Genomic DNA, 12,331 nt, shown 5'->3' with positions numbered 1-12,331 from the left:
AACTCAGATGAAAGCATGTTTTCAATAGCAAAGTCAGATACCGATTTTGATGATTGCTTAGATGATTCTGTTTAGCGCCTCAAAATGTCATGATCCGTGCAGAAATCTCCTTAATTTTTATGTTAAGGTGTTCTCAGTGTTTCCAAGGGACCCAAGGGAATTCATAGGTTCACAGCATTATGACTATTATAAAGAAAAACCTTGGTACAATAATGCTGTTTCCAATACTGTACAGTTGTAAACTATTATAATTTCAGCCGTAAGCATTTGGGGAAGCAAAGCGGGGGAGCTGCTGATGTTAAATGTTTCATCATGTCTGCAAGATTTGAGCCCTTTATCCCTCTTTCAGAATACATTTAGTGCAATGACCCAATCCTGCTTTGCTCATAGCACATTCTTACTATATTATATGTGTAATGTATTCTCTCCAAGTGCAACAATCTTATTCATGCCAATGAGGATAATATAACCATGGCTGTAATAACTACATCTGTATTCAATCTGTGATTTGGTCATAATGAAGTTCATTGGAAATGTGTGCTCAGCCCCAAGGACTGAATTATTAAAAATACGCCATCCGATTGTTCGAGCTCATGTTTCAGTTGTCATCAAGGGCTGTTAAGTTGTCTAAAAAATAACTTTAATATTTTCATTCCATATTTATGATGAACTAGGTTTAAGCCAGTGAGAGTGGAAGAGAGAGTGTGAGAAAGACAGAGGATGATTTCATAATAATATAGAATATAGAATATAGATAATATAGAAATATATTGTAACCAAAAGAACTGGAGCCTCAATAATTATGTCTATGTTACAGAATAGTGCACACACATCCAAGTTTGGACTTTAAAGGTGCAATTGGTAAAATTTCTGCCATACTATAGTTCAAAATGACCATAATATGACTCAATGATGGCTTTCAAAACGCCTTTTTAAACAAAAACACTGGAGTTCCAGGACATTCCTAATCCCCCTCCTCCATCTTCTGCTGTAGCACTTTCAACTGCTGACCATGGAGGACGCTGCTACAAAAGAGTAACGGGAATTGCAACACATTTCAGGTATGAAGGCAAAAATGTCTAAGTATTGTATGCCTAAGGTTGTATTTCTCTGCAAACTGGTCAGGTTGCAGTTTACGTCCATGTCTGTCCAGACTCACATAATATTTGTAATGAATATTTGAAAGAATTTAAGAAAAGGTATTAAGTGTACTTGGTGAAATGGAAGTTATCTCTATATTGACATGCATGATTCCAGTTAAACATTTCCAGTAAGAGACTATTCTTACAGCGGAAGGCATGGTCACATGGTGCGATGATAATCACCTGCAGCCCAGTATCAGCAAAACCAATGAGCGTGTGGTGGACCACCAGAGGAACAGGAGGCCCCCTGTCCTGGCTGTCATCTAGGGAGGAAGTGAAGTGGAAATGCTGAGTTATGGCGTAGAATAATGGTAGAATAATAAGTGTTTTTGCAGAACATCTTGATGTCACAGTGAACTTGACCTTTGATCTTTTGGATATAAAATGCCATGACTTCATTATTTTATCCTATTGGACATCTATGGGAAGCTTTGTCATAATTAGCGTGTGAATTCTTGAGTTAGAACGTGTTTTGTGAGGTCCCAGTGACCTTGACCTTTGATCTCCACCAGTTCTTCCTTCAAATCCAAGTGGATGTTGGCCAGATGTAATGAAATACCCTGAAGGCGTTCCTGAGATATAGTGCTCAAGAAAATGGGACCGACGTGAGATCACAGTGACCTTGACCTTTGATCTCCAAAATCTAAACAGTTCATCCTTGATGTTTGGGCCAAATTGCCTACAGGTATTCCTGAGAAATCACGTTCACAAGAATTGGATGGACATACTGACAGACAGACGGATGTCCACGTGGAGTCATAAAAAGTAGCTCCATTGTTTATCGCAGTGATGTATTGCCTCCTTGCTCGACGTCTCTGTTGGATCTTTGCCTTAATTGTAATTAATTTTAATTCAATTGTCACTAGACCCTTTTTCACAGCAGCCACTCTCTATCACCTTTTAGGCAAAAGTGCATTGCAGGATTGTGCTTCCAGTGGACAGTGTTGTTGTTGTTTTTTTTGTTTGTGTTCAGTTCGTATGCTGCACATGTTGGTTTCACTGCACTTTGTAATGATTTGTTGGTCACTAATGTTCATATATGCACAAAGGACCAATGTTTTTGTGGGGAAAAGCTGACAAAGGAAGCAATGGAGTGATTCAAAGTCTTGTCACCTCCCCCAACGGTGTTGGACAGGGCCACTGTCCCACTGTCATGTCAAATGTACACAAAAACATGAACAATGGAGTGAAATGGTCTCTTTATTTTGGGTTATGATGGGGTTCAGGAGCTGTCCTGAACTCCTGAGGCATGTCTAAGTTCTATTCTCCTAATAATTAAGTGGCATTCATCATAAGGTGGGCTGTCCTCTCCTTTGAAACTGTGTAATGTGCCTTTAAGGATTCTGTTGAAAACAAATGTGATGCAGCTCCTATACCTTGACTTTGGTTGCAACATTGGCAGCAAACTTGAGATTTCTATATTTATAGTGCCTTGTTTTTGTTCCTAATGATGTCCAGTGACTTCTTTGATACAAGTGGACCAGTATAACAAAACTTATTCATCATCATATTACATTATTACTGTGATCAAATTCCAGTGACTTTTATGGGGGAAAAAAACTGCATTTAATTCTGAGTAAAATTGTAGGTACTGGAAAAAAATCACAAGTCTAAACTGTACTAGGCTGACACTAAAGAGACACCAACAACTGGGATTTTTGCAGCTATCATGCGAGAAGAAATAGCTGGACAATAAACCCCCTTTACTTTAGAGAAACTAGTGGAAATACTTCAGAGCTTTTTCTTTTATCAAGGCAAGATAAAAAAAAAAAAGGATGTGAGTGAGGGAGTAATGGAGCAAATCAGAGAACAAAGGCATATGGGAAGGATGCAAAAAGATAAGTGGAGAGCAAAGATAAAAAGGGCATATGGGAGGAAACGAGGGTGCAAGAAAGAGAACACGGGTACACAGTGTAGTTGTGAATAAGAGCAGACTGGGCAGGGAGCAGCAATTTGCACTGGGATGTAATCCAAGTGGTTTCAATTTCCAACACTAAAACAACACCACAACCTTTCCCTACAACACACACACAAACTCACACACACACACACACACACACACACACACAAAATTATGCTGAAATTACAGTGAGGAGAACTGAGAAACAAAATACTTATTATTTTCAAGCCCCGGCGTGACTAAGTGCCCAAACTTGCAACATGAACGGCCCACACAGCCACACCCATAAAATACTTCTTTCACAATGTACAGTGGAAGTTGTGTCACTGATGGTTTTTAGAGTGTTAGGAATGCTGACCTCAGGGCAAATAATCTGGCTGCGATGGCCAAGTTTTAGAACTGCCTGCCGAGCTCAGTGGTTTTCAAAGTGGGGTCTGGGGACCCCCGGGGGGTCCTCAGCAAAAAGAGGAATAGTTGAATTTCACTGTAATTTACATGTGTGTGTGAAATGTTTTCCACACACATTTAAACACAGGATATCTGACCCAGCATCACTGATCTGACTTTTAAATATAGAATCATTATAAAAAGTTTTCTTGTAATTTTAAAAAATATTTTCTTCATTTTTGTTCTGTTGTGCTTTTTTCCCCTAATTTTGCAGTAATTTTCTTACACATTTTTACTTATTTTTTGTTGCTTTTCGTGTCATTTCTTGCCGATTTGCACATCATTTTTTTCGATGTTTTTGAAAGGAATCAAGTGAATTTGCAAAATCAAGTGAATTACAAAATAATATATGATATGTTTAAATGTCAGATCAGTGATGATGGATTGACATCAGATTTATTGTGTTTAAATCTCTTAATATAAGGGTCCCTTTTGGGCAAAATGACTTCAGGTGGGGCTCAGGGACCTATTGAATATCAACTTGGGGGTCCAGAACATGAAAAGTTTGAAACCCCTGGCTTAGTTAACCCTGCAGATGAACAGAAAGACAACATCTGGCGTCACAGCATATCTGACCCAGAAGTGACCCGTTCATCTCTGTCTATCTGGTCAAAAATCAGATTCCCTGTGGTTTCTCCTTGCCCTGAAACACACAGCCCTGTCCCCTTAAAGGGTTAAACTTCTACTCTTTTTGAGCCTGTAAAACCATTCTTGCTTCACTTGTGTGTCATCTGGAATTTTGAGTTCCAGTTGATGACTGGTTGCGTCATTTTGAGGAAGTGCTTGGTTTATGACATCTATAGTTTGCTCACTGTCTGGGGATTTGGAAGGAGAGCTGTAATGTAATGCAAGTATTAAAACAACATAGAGACAATAAAATCAATCAAATGTCCTGCATACAATCTCCTACCTGCACAAATGAGTTGGAAACACCTTCTACTATGTCTGTCGTATCTATATTGCATTTTAATGGCACTCATAAGGAATTAAATTAACCCATAATGCCTTTTGATCTACAAATAAAATCATATTATACCTACTGATAAAACATGTTAGGCTGAATGAATGAATTATGAGCACAAGGATCCTATGAATATTTATGAGAAGTTTTCTATCAGGTTCTCCCATTGACACTGAAAGGCTATAATTTTTTAATATATATAATGACTTGTAAGTGCTAATATAAACCATCAGTAAGTGCTGTGTGTTTTATGATAGCACTTTGGGAGTACATTATTATTCTTTATCATTATAATGCACAATAAATACTTTATTCATAAAAAAAAATGTTTTAGGAGCTTCTTGTATTTGAGTGCCAGCCTTAGATCTCGGCTGAAGCGATGGCTCATCCATTTTGAAAAATGTGATATTATTCCCCTCTAGTTGTTATGTAGGACAGTGGTGGTGCTATCTTCCTCTAACTGCTACTGCGTGCTGGGTGACACGGCTAAAAATAACCGCCTTCACGCACTCAAATAGTTAAATAAACAAAGTTTGAGACTGATGATGCATAGCTGAATCTTTACAGCCCAAAGTGTTTGACTGAAAAGAAAAAAAAAAAAAAAAAAAAAAAGTCAACACTAGAATAATTTTCTTGTGGTGTGTGATCAAGGGGGGCGGCGGAAAAGAAGAAACTAGACACAGCATTACTTGCCAGATATCTTTTAGTATTGTGTTCATCTTATAATAATGTGTTCAATGAAGAAAACAAACTCATGCAATCTACTTCTGTCTCTGTGGTGGCTGCTGCTGCTGCTGGCACGGAGTGATTCAGGGAAGTTACCGGATCTTTCTGGATGCTGACAACAGAAAAAATACAGCTTCAAACAACAGTTTGAACAAAACTGCCGTCCTGTGTACATTCAGTTTTAAATTAAAAAAACAACACATATAAAGTGATTTTAAACCTTCTTTGAGTAAAGTGGTGATTTTTATTTGTTAGCTGGGGGGAAGTCCACCTCAATGGCAGGAGGCTAACAGTTAGCATTTGGAGCATCCAGCCAGTATCCAGCACTCAGTAACAGTAGCTGGGTTTCCATCCACCTATTTCTATTCGCATTTTCAGAAATTGCGAAAAAAAAAAAAAAAAAAAAAAAAAAAAAAAAACTTGGATGGAAATGCCAGGAGTTTGAAAAACGGCCAAAAATTTGCAAAAAAAGTTTTTACGTTTGGAGGGGATGGATTTCTCAGCGTATCGATAAAAGGAAATGCGACTTTTTGCTGTGGAAACAGGTTTTGCGAATAAACGATGACTGGACCGGATACCACGTCACACTTCTACGCTACAGTCTTATTATTAGTTATTATTATTATTTTTATTAGTCTCTTATTCCTTATTTAGGATGGTTCGGTACAAAGTTAGCGCTGCCAAAATAGTAAGCAGACTTCTCCCAAGAGCCGACAAGTTCAGCAGGAATCTGTCCCTGATCAGCTGTTGAGTGTCAGCCGAGTGTTTGTTGTTGTTCAGTCGACACACAGACGCTATCTTATGGCGTCATCTCACGGCGCACTCTCCTCTCAATAATCGCAAAACAAAACTAATGGAAACAGGCATAAATTCGCATTTTCTTTTGCGCATTTTGACAAAATTTGCTCAAAAATTTCGATTTATTTGGATGGAAACTAACCTAATGAGAGGAAGAGAGCACCACTACTGCCCTACAGAACAGCTGGGGGGGAACTGAAATTATATCACATTTTTCAGAATGAGTGAACTATTCCTTAAAATTCTGACAGGTTTTTTTCTTTCCTCGTTGTCTGTAAGATTCTGCTTTGCTTTCTCACAGAAGTGAGTCTAACAATAACACTGTCATAAAGAGGTTGGGTTGTGAACTACATAACTTCAAATGAAAATAAGCCATTCATTAATTCACTGCCATGTTAATAATAGCCAGACAATGCAGAGTTTCAGCTCTGTCCTTGAAATACATTGTGACCTAGAAAGATAACAGCCAATCACATGACTGATACAGACTATGGCACAATAACAGAAATAACACATAACTTTGAAAGGCACTGTTTTCTCATTATGACCCGTAGATTCAACAGCAATCACACAAGCATGCTTGCCCAAATGCACCCGTATACATATGCATATACACACACACACACACACACAGACACACTCACACACACTCCCCAGTTAATCTCCCATGCTTCCTTGCAGCTGCCTTATTATGTCTATTATGCTCCGTGTACAGAGCCCGCATTCTTTTTGATGTTTGCGGTGGCAAGCTGGTATGTCAATAAAATTTGACCTTTGCTACAGTTTTTTTCCCCCTCCCAGTTTCTACACCACCATGTTTTCCACCCCCCACCCCCGCCCCTGTGAAAATATTACCTGCATATCGCAGCCTTAAAACATTTAAGCCACTGCAATCACTCCAAAAAAAGAAAAAGAAAAACATAAAAAGAAATCAGCACAAGATAAGCAGAGGTGAACTGAGCTAATTTACTGATTTACTGCGGGCTGTGTGATGTATAGAGAGAGAGGGAGCGAGATGAATGATTAATACAGAGAGCCTTACAGCCTCTCTCTGAATGTCATTATGTAAGCAACATTAATGACGCCTGAGAGGACGTGGAATGAATCTAAACTAAGACAGGGGTAATGAAGTGTACGCGGGGGGGGGCGGGGGCGTGGGGGTAAGGGTGGAGGGGGGTTACTAATGAATTTGTTGAGACAAGGAAGAAACATATTGTCAGAGTTCAAATGGAGCCTGGCTCTCCCTTCCACTGTGACTCATGTTAATGTGACAAAATGGGAGGACAACACTAAACTCCCATGTCAGTTTTGGGGTTTTGTTGTTTTTCTTTGCGATGTCTTGGTACTAGAGCCACAAACAAAACAACACCTTCACACTGCTCATCCAGCATATTCACACACACACACACACACACACATATATACATATATATACATATATATACCTCTTTTTGTTTTTTTAACACTTCACTTAACATTTTCCACCTTAATGAGTTGGAGACTATTTAAAAAAAAAAAAAAAAAAAACACGCCTGCCCTGAGAGTAGAACGACTCCATTCCTGGGCCAACTCTGGTTTTATCTCAACAGCGAGGTCGCTATTTTTGCGTTTCAACAACACAACTGGAATAGAGAGAGAGAGAGAGAGAGAGAGAGAGAGTGAGAGAGAGAGGGAAGAGGGGAGCATGGCAGCGGCAGCGGCAATGATTCTGCAGTGAAAACAGGGTTTTAGATTACATGGTGATTTAGGAATGTGCTGGGAGCCAAGAGAGGCAGGCAGGCATGAAGAGTAACCCCCCCTCCCCTCCCCATAACCACCACAGGCTTGAAAGGAGCCCGACAACATCTGGACACATTACACTGGGACCGTGGAGTGCTGTGTATGTGTGTGTGTGTGTGTGTGTGTAGAGTTCAGTCAAATATGCACCCTTGGGGAAAGATTATAGGTTCTAGTATTGTTATTACAGTAGGTCCACTATATTAGTTTCTAAGTTGTGTGTCATTGGCCCCAACTGGTCTCACATTAAACATGAGCTGAGGGAGCGCTGCTTGATTAGGAGGAGCTCTACAGCTGCTACGCTGTATGACGGAGTGTGTCACACATGTTCTATCAGCACAGGAACAGTGCACATTTAATTAACAACATTTTGAGAAATGGCTCCAATGTTTCAAATGCAAATTTATGTTTTGTGTACAAAAACAAATACGTATCATTACACAGTAATATATTGTGTCAGGTAACACTTAATAATAAATAGGGATGCACCAGTAGTAATACTGGTATGGGGATTGGGATCTGACACTCAGAGCTCAGGTACTTGAATCAGACTGGAACTGAAAAAAATGGATTGATGCCTCCCTAATAATAATTATAATATAATTATTTATTTCACACACATGTATGATAATGCATAATAATAATTCCATAACAAATGACTCACAAGGCATTAAAAATATGTAAAATTATCATTCCTATGCTTATAAAAGTTTGCAAACTACTAAAAACTATGTTCATAAATCTATGTCTGCTATTTATAAATAAGAAAACATATACATGTGATTATTACTTTATTTATAAAGGTCAAGTGCTTGTAATATGAGAGAACATTAACTGGAATTTCTGTTGGCCTACATATTTTAGTTACATGTTTAGTGACTATCTCTAACTCTTTACCTAACCCTGATGTATTTGTAAATGGTTGCATATATTTATGACCATATTTAGAACTACTTTATAAATGTAAGTATGATAATCTAATGTTTTTTATATGAATACCATTCAAAACTTTATTTTTGTGAGGGAACTTTATTTTAAAGTGTTACTTTATGTCATTTTGCAAATTTAGCACACACTGTCCAAAGTGACTAAGTGTATTTCGTCACCAGTTAGCATATCATGAATGTTAGCATATAGCAACACCTGTTACCTGTCACCTGTCATGTGACTAGCCATCATTAAATGCTAAGTGCACAATAACACTGCCTTTTGCAATACCACACACAGTGCCAAAGTACATTGTATTTTGTATATCACTGACACAAAATATATTGCATTCTGTTGTGGCTGGATGGTTATGGATAGTTATAGTTATGATTATTATACGATTACTTCCAAATAGGCAACTTGTACTCATGGTCACAACGCAGTGCAACAACATGCATCAGCAACACTACACCCTTAGGTTGGCTGTACAGCAGCTTATTAGGACTGATAGTTATGCTTTAAAGATAAGCGACCTCTAGTGGTCCTGTAAATAATGACACTGTGGTGCAGTGTTAGGGGAGTGACAAAGTCCATTTAGTGAGGATGGGATCAATCAGCACTTTCACTCAGCTGATCTGAGTTCAAATCCAAAGGAGAGCAGTGTTTGTTATTAGCGAATGCTAGCTAATGCTTCATAACCTTAACCCTCACCATTCCTAACCTTAACCATTACCATAACCCTTCCACTAACCATAACAATAACCATTTCCTAACCTTAACCAAGTATTTTCAGTGGCTGGTGGACTGGCTCATGCAGAAAATGGTCCTTTGAGTTGGATTAGAGACGCTCTTGTGGGACACAAATTCGACTAATTTACAAAAAACAGAACAAATTGTACACTCCTGTTGGTTGGTGTTAGAGGGCTGGAACAAAGGGCCGATGTGGTTGTATGGGTTAGAAGACTCTTTATAAGCAACTCATATGTCCTTTTGTCAATAAATGTCAATTATTGCTTTAATCAACTTGTTTTTGCTGACCAACGCTAACCAAAATGAGCTGAAGTTTTCGCATCCTAACCTTAACTCTAAACTAACCCGACGTTTTTCTCATGAGAAAATGATCCGGTGATCCACATGAACTGGTCCATGGTGCAGGAACATTATCTTCACATCTTTTGAGTCTGCAATATGTTATCTGTGTTTGTGAGTTTGTGCTCTTTGCACTTGATTTGCAAAACTGTCTGAGTCACATATGCAGCAAGGAAAGCCTGCAGGCCTACTGTATGAAACATGCACATCTGCAAGCTTCTACAGTAAAATGTAGCCTCACGGTGCCTCATTATAATGCTACTGAGGCCACTGTGCACTTGAGAAAATTTGTTCACTCAGTGTGGTTATTACAGGCAGCTATCAAGGCAGGAAACAGTTGCTTGTGGTTTCCAAAATTCATCAGCTTCTGTCAGTGTTTGAGCAGCCATTCTGATTGTTGGAATAGAAAATAGCCTCCAGACAGTGTTTTGCCAAAGAAGCTGCTGGCGGGTGTCGATTTCCCACCTTGTCTACCATAAAAACGTGTAAGATGCTTGTTATCCGTCCTTTCTTTGCTGACTCTCAGCTCAAGTGCCAAGTGAGCTCAGTGAGAGCCTCGAGATTTTGCTAAGAAACACAATTTCAAACCAATTTGTTTCATGTAATTAAGTTGTGCTGGATTGCTGCCATGCTTCTTCATCATAGTGAATACCATCAAAGCCACATGCAGCAGTTTAATGGGCTGGAGACACACACACACACACACACACACACACCACAATGTGCACAGGTGAAAATAAAAGAAAGATCACACCACACGTCAAAGACAATGGTGAGATAGCAGACAAATGATTCTTGAATCTATCCTTTATAATCTGTTTACGCTCACCGAGACGTTCTTCATACTCTCATTACCAGCATTCAAAATATAACTGCAGCATTATTATTAACAGAATCGTCTATATTATTATTCCGATCATGTCATTCAAAAGTGTCTCAAATGAACAAAATGGCAGCTTTGTTTTGTATAAATTGGGACTAGCAATAGGTTGTGCTCCCCGCAAAACAAGAGTTACATTAATAAAACATTTTGATAAACCTTGGTCCTGTCTGATTTTTGCCCGAGGGTAAAACAAAGAAGAAGAAGGAATAATGAGTAAACATAAAGAATTTATTTTTTATTTATTCTTTATTTAGCCTTTGTGTTAGAAGGTAGTCTCAGTGATACAACGGCATCATGACACATAAATATGCATTGCTGTGTAACACTGGCTATCAGTGAAGTTCTTCAAACCGTAAGTCAAGAGTGGCGTGCAGTTATCCACTTGTGCTAGGAAAACATGACACAATATTCCCACCAGGACCGGCCTTGATTAACTTTTAATCCACAGTGGATTTTTCATTACAAGGGCCTTAACTTAAAGTGTTCATCATTCCCGCTCTATTAAAAAGAATGCAGTGTGTGTTTTTTTCCTGTTCCAGCACCAAGCTCAATTCACCCTCTGTAGAGGAGATTGACTTGGGTGAAGTGATTGTCAACTGACCCTCCCAGCCCTGATTTTCAGCACCACTGGCCACACACAATAGTGCATGAAAGCTAATCCCAGGGAAGCCAGCATGTCTCAAGTTAAGAAGTCCAGAAACGGGAGACTATAAACACCAGTAATACCAGGCAGGTCATCAAACTGCGCGCCGAGAGAGGACGTTTGGGGCCGCGCAAAACTTGTTAGGAACAAAATGCAGGATATTTGCACAACACACAAAATGTTGGTCTGAACCCTCTGAAACCTGAGCACTCCACTGCTTTCAGAAAGATTAAATGATAAGAAAATTAAAATCAAATTACCACAAAATTGCTGAAAAAAAAATTACAAAAATGAAACAAACAAATAAATAAATAATCTTCCAGAATTTAAAATCCTACATCACAAAAAATAAGTAAAACTATTGAAAAATTAGCACACAAAAAAGATTACTGCAAAATTAACAAAAGTAAATTTAAGAAAGTATAACAAGAAAACTGTATTTTTAATTATTATAGTTACGCATTTAAAATTAATTTACAACAAAAATTGCCATAGCATTGAAGAAAACATTAACAAACAAAAATGAACAATTAACAAAAAATTAAATTAAAAAAGATATGTCCAGAGAGTTACATAAAATTCTTCCAAAATCAATTTAATATTGTATAATACATTGCATATTATGTAGGCTAATGCATGTCATAATACATTACAGTGCTTGCAAATATAATAGTCCATATGGTGATGAATTTCCTTTTTTTCCACAAAGTTTTGGGTAATTTTCTCATAATTTTCTTGTAACTTCAGTACTAGTTTCTTGCTGTTTTCACTCTTGTATTCTTTCTCTCAAAAACAGAGCAGGCAAATTTGGGAAAAAAAAAAAAAAAACACAAAACAGAAAATTACCTGAAAATTGCAAAAAAAAAAAAAAAAAAAATTACATGAGGGGAAAAAAGAATAAAATTATGTAGAAAATTTTAAGAAACTGCATTTCTAATGATTAAAATGGTGTATTTTAACGTCAGATCAGCACTGCTGGATCAGCGTCAGTTGTGCTTAGATGTTTGTGAAATGCTTTTAAAAGTTCACCGGTGTGTTT

The sequence above is a fragment of the Myripristis murdjan genome, chromosome 19 (assembly GCF_902150065.1).
Source record: "Myripristis murdjan chromosome 19, fMyrMur1.1, whole genome shotgun sequence".
Lineage (NCBI taxonomy): Eukaryota > Metazoa > Chordata > Actinopteri > Holocentriformes > Holocentridae > Myripristis > Myripristis murdjan.
This window is presented reverse-complemented; position numbering follows the sequence as displayed.